A 10,672-nucleotide genomic window follows, 5' to 3' on the forward strand; every position below is an offset into this window, starting at 1 on the left:
ACAAATTGGAAAGGAAGAAATCAAGTTATCATTATTTGCAGATGACATGATTCTATATATAAAGGACCCTAAAGGCTCTACCAGAAAACTATAAAACACTCAAGCAAGAAATTGCAGAAGACACTAGGAAATGGAAAAACATCCTTTGTTCCTGGATTGCAAGAATCAATATTGTGAAAATGTCAAGTTTACCAAAAGCAATCTACACATTTAGTGCAATCTCCATCAAAATTCCAAAGGCATTCTTCATGGAAATAGAACAAGCAATCCAAAATTTCATTTGGAATCACAAAAAACCTCGAATATCTAAAATAATACTGAGAAACAAAAATAAGGGTGGTGGTATCACCATACCTGATTTAAACCTATACTACAGAGCCATAATAACAAAAACAGCATGGTACTGACACAAAAGCAGACATGTAGATCAATGGAACAGAATAGAGGACCCAGATGTAAGTCCAGGTAGCTATAGCCACCTGATATTCAATAAAAAACACCAAAAATGCTCATTGGAGAAAAGACAGCCTCTTCAGCAAATGGTGTTGGGAAAACTGGACATGTATCTATAGAAGAATGAAAATAGATTCTTCTTTCTTTCCATGCACAAGAATTAAGTCCAAATGGATTAAAGACCTTAACATCAGACTGGAAACTCTGTGACTGCTAAAGGAAAAAAATAGGGGGAACCCTTCAACATACTGGTCTTCTCAAAGACTTTCTGAATATAACCCCAATTGCTCAGGCAATACAACCACAGATTAACCACTGGGACCTCATGAAATTGCAAAGATTTTGTACTGCAAAGGATACTGTGAATAAAGCACAGAGGCAATCTACAGAATGGGAAAAAAAATCTTCTCCAGCTATATATCAGATAGAGGATTAATATCTAGGATATACAAATAACCCAAAAAGTTAAATAAATAAAATAGAGAGTTCTCAAAAGAAGAAATACAGATAGCATATAAGCATCTAAAAAATGTTCTACATCCCTAGTCATCAGAGAAATGCAGATTAAAACTACATTGAGATTCCATCTCACTACTGTCAGATTGGCTACCATCATGAAAACAAATGATCATAAATGCTGGCGGGGATGTGGAAAAGAGGAACCCTTCTACACTGTTGGTGGGAATGCAATCTGGTCCAGCCATTGTGGAAATCAGTGTGGAGGTTCCTAAAACACCTAAAGATTGATCTACCATATGACCCAGCTATAGCACTCCTAGGCATATATCCTAAGGACTCATCTCATTTCCTTAAAAGCACATGTTCAACCATGTTTATTGCAACTCAATTCATAATAGCTGGGAAATGGAACCAGCCTAGATGTTCCTCAACTGATGAGTGGATAATGAAAATATGGCACATTTATACAATGGAGTTCTCAATGGTAAAGAAAAACGAAGTTATGAAATTTGCAGGAAAATCAATGGATCTGGAAAGGATTTTACTATGTGAGGTAATGCAGGCCCAGAAAGCCAAGTGCCACATGTTCTCTCTCATATGTGGATTCTAGCTACAGATGATTGGGCTTCTGTGTGAGAAGGAAAAACTCAGTAGCAGAGACCAGTAAGCTAAAAAAGAGATATAAAAGGAAGAGAAAGAAATGGAGGTGGGTGCTTAATAGGTTGGTATTGTATATATGTAAGTAGAATAGATTAATTGGAGTGAAAAGGCCCAAAGTGAGGTCAGGGGAAGAGATTGAGTAAAGGAGAGGTGGAGAGAGGGCTAATCAACATCTAAAAGGATATTAAAAAATCATATGTAATCCTCCAGTTTGGGACAATGGAACACTCAGGAGCCATAGATAGTTGCTAGAAAATTTTCAGTGCCAGGAATAGGATATGTTCCAGTGAATTTTTAGCCAGGGAGGTCGCTGATGCCCCCAAAACATTATAGGCTTTTGCCGAGGCCCTTAGTTTCCCAGCTGGAATAGATGGTAAGGCCCTATTGCTGAAGACTCCACATACTTGGGCTTCAAGGCCACTGAGAAACCCTGCTGGAACTGAGCTGATAACCTCCTCCACATAGACCAGCTGACAGAAAGCTGGAAGAAGCCATTCTACATGCAGTTCAATAGGAGGAAGAGATACCACCAATGAAGATACTCAACAGTGGACACTGCAAGCCTTATAATTGGCCAACCAGGCCAAATGAGCCAATGGGTGCAATAGTGGCACGTCTGTCATGGTGGAAACCAACTGCCCTCCAGTTGGACTTGAGGCCCACTCCATGGGAGGAAATACATCCCTGATACTGAAAACTTAAAACAGGGGTAGTCGTGAGCCCTAGGGGTGTAACATCTGCTGATGTCTGGATAAATGTATATACTATGCTATCAAACTTCCCAGTAAGCACTTATCTTAATATTCATACCCTTGTATTAATGCTGCTCTCACTTTGGGTAGAGAATCTCCTCTTTTCAGATGGCAGTGACCTTGGGATGACTCAGAAGGTATCATAGTGCTGGAAAGAAGTGACTGGAGTACTGAGTAACATCTCGATCACACCTTCCAAGGCTCAGGATCTAATGCAGAAAAGGTGGTGGAAAGAATATAGAAGCCAAAGGAAGGGTAGGACTCCTTACAACGTGCTCCCTCCAGACATAAAATGGCCTGGATATCCATGACCTCACAGTGCCTGACACTACCTGCACAAGACCATTATAAGAGTAGGAAAAGATCATGACAACAATATAAAAGACACACTGATTGAGATGGGGAGGGGATATGATGGAGAATGGAGTTCCAAAGGGGATAGAGAGGAGGGTATTACCATGAGATATTTTTTATAATCATGGAAAACGTTAATAAAAATTGAGCAAAAAAAAGAAAAGAAATTCTCCTGTCCCTGACTCCTATCTCAAAGTCAGCATGCTATGACTACTAAAGTCCACCACAGCTACAGGCATTATATATGGGATCTGGGAAGGATTGAATTCAGGTTCTTAGGTTTGAGCAGTGAGTGCTTTATCTGCTAAGCCATCTCCCCAGCCATGCTTATAACCACTCATTTGGTCTTTATGGAATTTTCCTAGTTCTCTCTTAGCTGGGATACATGCACCTGAATTTCACCCATATTCTTCTTACACATATTATCTTTAAACAATGTCACTCACATCTGTGGCTTTAGCTCTCACCTGATGGCTAATGATGCAGCACTACCCATCACGGTTTTTTCCTAAGCTCTAAGCCCTCCTACAAGGGATGGATTTGCTGAAAGCCAAGGGCCTCAGGAAATTTGGGGGGTAATGGGATTGTTTTTATACCTTAATCATGGAAATGGTAACATAAGCTGTGTATTTTTCATTCACTCCAAGAATCAAGCATGTGCACACACAGAGAGACTTTACTCTAAACTTTATCCTAACATATGTATTTGAGATAAATGCTATGCAGGCATGAATCTAGACCCATAAAGCCAAAACTTCACTAACTCCATAAAAATCTACTATATACTATAATCATAGCTATTTTTTTTTCTATTTTTTTTATTTGAGAGTGACAGACACAGAGAGAAAGACAGATAGCAGGAGAGAGAGAGAATGGGCGCGCCAGGGCTTCCAGCCTCTGCAAACGAACTCCAGACGCGTGCGCCTCCTTGTGCATCTGGCTAACATGGGACCTGGGGAACTGAGCCTCAAACCGGGGTCCTTAGGCTTCACAGGCAAGTGCTTAACCGCTAAGCCATCTCTCCAGCCCTTCATAGCTATTTTATAAATTAGTGAATACAGTCTTTCAAATATGGGTTTCATAAACAAGATAGTTTATTGGATTTTTAGACACAGAACTGAGGCCATGCAGTCTGTGGACACCGGATTCACTCCTATCAGAGTTGGAAGAAATCTCATAGATAACTCAGCTCAATGTTTGCAGTTTGCTACCCTCGGTCCTAGAGAAGTCCAATGCCACCATGTGAATTAGTTGTGAGTGCCAAGAATAGACCTTAATTCCTTGACTTTTAGTTCTGTACTCTTCCCACTGCATCCTACTCACAGGTTGTACTGCACAGTACCCTTTTATGACTTTATAAAGGACAGGAAATGGTGTAGGTATGCTTAACTAAATTAACTTAAGCACTCATAAAAATAACTTCTGTTTACAGTGTCTGTTGCAGCAAAGCTAAAAACTCCTTGGATTAACACCTTATAAATATTCATCATTGGCCAGTATGTGGGACAGAGGAAATAAGTTCTTAGAAGCTTCAAAATAAAGGTGGACAACATGCTTCTTTTGGAAATGGGAAGCATGGTCATGGAGAAGACAACTGAGCAGAATAATCTTCAGGACACTGGGTTTGGCATCTTCCTCAGGGATCCTGTTTAGTGAGGTGCTACCTTTATTTCTCTGATATCTTTCCTTTGGGGAGGTGGAGACAAATCAAGATGAGGGGTATTGCTAGCTGGTCATGATCACAAACTCAAGCATCTTAGGGTTGATGAGGATGCTGACTTCACTAGAGAAAGACTGCACCTTTCTATGATGCTGGTGAGCAGCAAACTGGGATGACTGTAGATCCAGGAACCAGGAAGCCAGCACAGCAACTGGAGACCTTGAGGCCAGTTTTTGTGTGGATGGCTAGCCAAAGTGGGCACTGACAGGTTCACTGGCTAAGATAAAGGCACTTTCTTGCACAGCCTGAAAGCCTGGACTCAGTTTCACAGTGCCCAAGTAAATCCAAATGCACAAAGTGGCACATGCATCTGGAGTTCATTTGCAGTGACAGGAAACCCTGATGTGCACCAGTGCAACCCATTCTTTTTCTCTCTTTCTCTCTCTCTCACTTCTGCTATCTGGATCTATGCTTTTAAATAAGCAAATAAAAATATTTTTTAAAAACTAGAGATTTATTGTTACCTGGTGATTAATAAATCAAATTAGCTATGACACTGTCCCACACTATATATTGCCATTCATCAGTACCAAACAGACTGAGGCATGAGGCAGGACAAGCAGAGGCACATGAATACCATTCCTAGCAAGCTCCTCAGCCATGCCTCCACTCTGACCTTTGTACATGTTTTCCTCCTGGGCAAAGTGTCAGAACAGTGCATGGACTGGTTGGCAAGCAGTCTCTTATAGGGAGTCTGCTTATAGAGAGTCTCTATAAGCAAGCAACTTATAGTAGTAATGGAATTCATCTTTTATTTTCCTTGATTTTGTTGGTCTGAACTCATTTCAAGTTATTTTAACATTATAATTTCCCGTAACTGTACATGAGAAAATATAATGACCTAAGAGAATACTGAACCACAGTTAGCCAAATATACCACTGACCACAAAGTTATGTTTTAATTGGTCCTAAAGGAATGTATCACCCCAATTTGAGAGTTAGGCAAACATAAATTCTTTGCGGAGAGAAGAAAAAAGCTGTGAAATAGCCAAATGTACTCAAAATTGTTAAAACGGCTCTTTATTTTTCATCCCAAGTAAGACTACATGATATGCACAGACATCCGAACAGAATCCTGGCCGCCAGTATTGCTAAGCTTAGGCTGGCCCAATCCAAGGTTGATTCTGTCGCACCCCTCCCACATTCCCTTTTCTATGAGGCTCTGAAAAACAACTTTTTAAATAGAGCTATCCAAATACTTCAGAAACAAGTGACTCACAAATCATTTTAAATTTGGGTACTGTCTATGTATGAGAAAACTAGTAAAACCCAACAGGTAGTTCTGTTTTTTTTTTTTTTTCATGAACATGAAAAATTATTTAATGACAGCAATCTTGAAATTACACATCTCTAAAAAAAATCACAATAGTCCTACAAGAAGATTTGTTTCTGGGGCAAATTAGCACTTAAGTGGCAGGTGGGAATGAGCGCTCAGTAACTTGGGATTGATTTGTACTCTTGGTTTGAGAAGGGGTGAACTGAAATAAAAACAGTTTTTTAAGTACCAAAAATATGCACAAATGATCAGAACTGACTAAAAACCACAGCTTCTATATTTTTAGGCAATCTTTCAAATTCAGTCCTCTCTTCTGAACTATCCATTAACTACTGAGGACTCAAGCTCACCCACTTATCATTAAAATACATATTCATAAAACTTTTACAGTGGTTCTGTTCTAGTTACAAATAGCTTCTACTTTTCTAGGACATAATTTACTTTGTTTAACCAAGAATTCATTAAAGAAGCTATAAATAACCTTTAAATACTTAGCCATGAATACAGGGTGGACTGGCATTGATGGCTTATTTTAGTACTAATGCAGAATGCTTTTTAAAAGCTACATTTTAGCATGCATCAAGCTAATGATTAACACTTGCAGTGTAATTTTCAACATCAGACTGACTTTCTCTTTAAGGAGTTTGGCTACAATAAATATGTTATTCCAGTTACTTACTAGCAAAGTAGCCTTGAAGAATGAAAATGTGGAAAAGATTGAAACATAAGATATCTTAAGAGTCTTTTTTTTAAGCATCAAGACCACCTTTCCTCCCCCCCCCCCTTACAGTCCTGCATTCACAGGGAGAAGAACTCAAAAATCCACAGTGGTCTAAGCAGCATGTCTATGACTCAAAGACACTCTCATAAACAACTCGAAAATGGGAAGTTCACAACATTTTATAGAGACCAAGGTTCAAAAAATTCTACTTGAAAAACAAAAGTTATACAAAATATTATCCTTAACCAAATAAGTTTTCCTATAGGGTTCATGTCGCTTCCTACCTTAAAGATTACATTATTTTTAATAGCCACCTAGCTGCGAAACCTACAAGAGATGTAGATTTTTTTTAAAGTGCCTTTAAAATATGAAAAAGCAAGTAATATAATGGTTGAATCTACTTGAAATTTAATGCCCCATAGGGTATGCACAACATCACAGCTGGTACAAAACTGTCTGCATTTAGTTTAAAACACAAAAACAATGCCTAAGAACAGCATTCTTTGAAAAATAGTTGAAAATGCTACCATTGTTTCATAAGGTCAACTCAGACAGTATTCAGAGAATAAACAAAACCAGCAAAATATTAAAGTATTCAAACATTTACTTTGACTTTTTAAATACCACTAATAAAGATAAGAAAAATTGCTGCCAAGCTAACACAGAAGGCCTTATTTCAAACCACACATAACGTATCTACTGCAAATGTCCACAAATGCACCACTTGGCTTAAGGATGTAAAGTCCCACTTCCTAGTTTTTCTGCTGCAATCTGGCAGCGTTGAACTTGGAAACCCTCTTTGCAGTTTCTTCTGGCTCTCCTGACAGAACTTCTTTTCGCTCTGGAATGGTGGGCAGGACAGGATGAGCAATGGACGGGGTGCTGCTGAGGAGGAGGAGGATAAAAACTCCTTTTCTATAACAGTTCCAGAAAAAGCCTCAGGTATTCCTGGCAAGGGCAAAGTCGTTCTCAGCTCTTCTTCTTGTGGTTCTTCTTCCAGAATGCTCTGGCTGGGGTCAGGGCCCCGGCCCTCCTCACAGCTCGCACTCCTCAGCACTCCCCTCCGGTCATCCACGTCGGCAGCGCTGCTCTCACTGGTGTCACTGCGGACACTGTTCTCTCTGCTGCGAGATTTCAGGATGGACTTTCGAGGGACGTATTCTCCATTCACTACATCGACAAAGACCCTGTAAATGTCAGCGGGGCTCCTGATAGCAGGCAGCTCCTGGGCAGCATGGCCACTAGCAGCGCCACGCCTGCGCTTGCGCTTGGCTTCCTCTTTCTTTTCACTGAATTTTAACGTGGTATTTTTACCAGTATTTATTCGAACCCTTTTAGGTTCAACAGTATGAGAAAAATATATTGTCGTTACAGATTTATCTGCTGGAGTATCATCATCATCATCAGTGTATCAGTGGTAATAGGTGTTTTTGCTCAGATGACTATCACAGTATTTTTCTAGTAATGCAGTCCCAAATGTGCACATTCTGTATTGAGTACAAATACAGCAAAGATTTTGGGAGTATAAATCTTACAGCATTATTTGCAAAACTACATGCTAACATCACAATAAGCAATAATGTAAAACAAATTATAGAGCACAAATGATTTGCTTTTTAATGCTTTTACATAAATTACTACCATAGGCTAATGTTTAATCAGGAAATAAGCTGGACATATGTCGGACAAAATCTGTTCACCCAACTAGAAAAGGTGATTTTTAAAAATTACAATAAATGCAGAAGAGTATGGTGCATGCAGTAGCTTTGCATGAAGAACATTGATTCTTACTGTTCCAGAACAGAAAACCATAAACCCACACATCTTACTGCACTCCAACTCAGAATACTTCATACTGGTTTTGTTATAACAGTACAGACTTCTAAGAGTTAAAAAGAAATAAAGCAGGTATTTTGACGATTTAAGAGCCGTTATCAAAAATAAATTACATTTTTTCAAGATAGAGAAATGCTATGATGGTTGGGAGCCCCGTAGCCTTTCAAGAGCTGCATTTATACCCCCTCCTGTTGCTATCAGTGCTTGCAAGTTTGCTACACTGTTCAAAACTCCCACTGCACTGAGTTGTTCCAGTTGCTGCTGAAATCTGACTTCTGGATTCTGTAGTTGCTGAGGATTCACTCCAGCAAGTGTCTGTAGCATCTGCTGAATAAACTGCTGGTGTGCACTTTCAGCATTTCCTGCTGGGCAGCTTGTGTTTTCATTGGATGAAGTGCTAGAGGCATTAGCTCCTGAAGAGCCTCCAGTGTTTCCTGCTGGTGCCCCCATATCAGGAGTGAACCCTGGGATGAGGCTGGGGGCTTCTGTTGCTCATGTCTCAAACCCTGCTGCATTTGTAACAAGGCCTGCATTGCTCTAGGGTTTGACATGGCTGGGAGTGTATAAGGTTTCTGCATTTGTTGGAGGAAAGTTGGGGGCTATTGTCTCATTTGTTCTTGAAGCAAGACTCAGTTTACCTATTTTGTCTTGTAAAAATCTTATCTGACACAGGTGTCTGCAGGGGACAAAAACTAGGGGAGAAAATACACATTTATATACTTTGAAGGTCATTCTACTTTTTAAATTCATTTCTTCTTGTATACCATATCTATAGCTTTAAACCTTCTGTTATAATTTATTCATGGGCTGGAGAGATGGCTTAGCTGTTAAGCACTTGCCTATGAAGCCTAAGGACCTCAGTTCGAGGCTCAATTCCCCAGGACCCACATTAGCCAGATGCATAGGGAAGGCACATGTATCTGGAGTTCGTTTGCAGTGGCTGGAGGCCCTGGTGCACCCATGCTCTCTCACTCTCTCTATTTGCAGCTTTCTCTCTCTGTCACTCTCAAGTAAATAAATAAAAATAACAAAAAAATTTATTCATAACTTTTATTTACCGAGTTTTACCTTACAATCTATGTATGTACTCTCTAACACTCTTTTCTTGTCAAACATTTTTAACATTTAAAATTTCCTTTCCATTTTATCCTTTTAGTCATTTTATCCCATTATAACTACCAACAAAAATGTTCATTAAAAAAGCATTATTTACTGTATAAACAAATCATATGTTAATCCCATTACTTTATGTTATCTTATTATCTTATTTTTTCGATACCCCCATTCCATTGAGGACTGTTCTCAGTGAGATTTTGAATGTATCTGCCAGTTTCTCAGAATATCTCAGAATACCACTTACCATAAAAGTTTTTAGCATAATAGCTGAAGCATTTTTAATGTAATTAATAAGTTCTTCAAAATAACTTTATAAAAGAGTAGAGCAGACTTCATTCGTAATGTTTACCCAGAATACACGTATAGGTTTTTATCATTTTCTGTTTTGGAAACTTTTTTCTTTGTTTATTTATTTAAATATTTATTTGTTTGTTTTTATTATTAGATATAGACACATTTTGTATGTAAACATCACATGTTGGTACCATTCTTTCCCTCCTCCCTGCCCCTTTTCTGAAGAGGCCTTCCTTGTTGGGGATGCAGGTCAACCACAGGGATATTGTAGGTTATGCATTGTAGGGGAGGAGAGGCAGGGTCTCTCTGCAAAATGTCTCAACTTGTAGCTCTAACAATCTTTCCACCCCTCTTCCACAAAATTCCCTGAGCCATGCTGGAATTTGGTAGCTACTGAGTTCCTCAGTATCTTTCTCCAGCACCCTTTTGCTGATATCAATTTAAGTAAGAAAGCAGCATTCTTGCTCGTTTCCTCAATTCCTCTGTTGTTCCAGCTGGGACCCGGGTGGAGTGTGCTGGGTTGTTTATCTTCTCAGGTCCAGTTCCCATCTGAAAAAGAGAAGCAGATTCTCCAACAAAGAGTGAAGTAGCGCTTGTAAAATGGGATAACCATTATTAATTTAGAGAAAATTAAAAGGATGTAGACACTCTTATAGTCTAATATTAGTGGGAGCCTGACAATGGAAAGCAGAATCATTATCTGGATATGATTCTGACTTTCTTCCCAGTTCCGGGTATGGTATCCTTTACACTGAATGGATCTTTTAGCCAATCCAAGAAAAGTCGGTTACCCACCATGGCTGTGTGCCACTATTGCACTGGTGTGAGCATCACATTAAGTTATTTGCTTCTGAGTTACTTAGACTTTGAGTTTCTTGGACAGATGTTGGCCACTTGCCCCTGGTAGCTCATGTAGTGCCTTCTAGCACTAGATGGGCTAATTGTCTGGGTACTGGTTCTACTTGAGATTCCAACTAGGTCTTTCCATGGTCCATGCCCACAGAATTTGGTGTCTTCAGGAGTAAGGTCTT

Source organism: Jaculus jaculus, chromosome 12, assembly GCF_020740685.1.
Source record: "Jaculus jaculus isolate mJacJac1 chromosome 12, mJacJac1.mat.Y.cur, whole genome shotgun sequence".
In the NCBI taxonomy this organism is placed as follows: Eukaryota; Metazoa; Chordata; class Mammalia; order Rodentia; family Dipodidae; genus Jaculus; species Jaculus jaculus.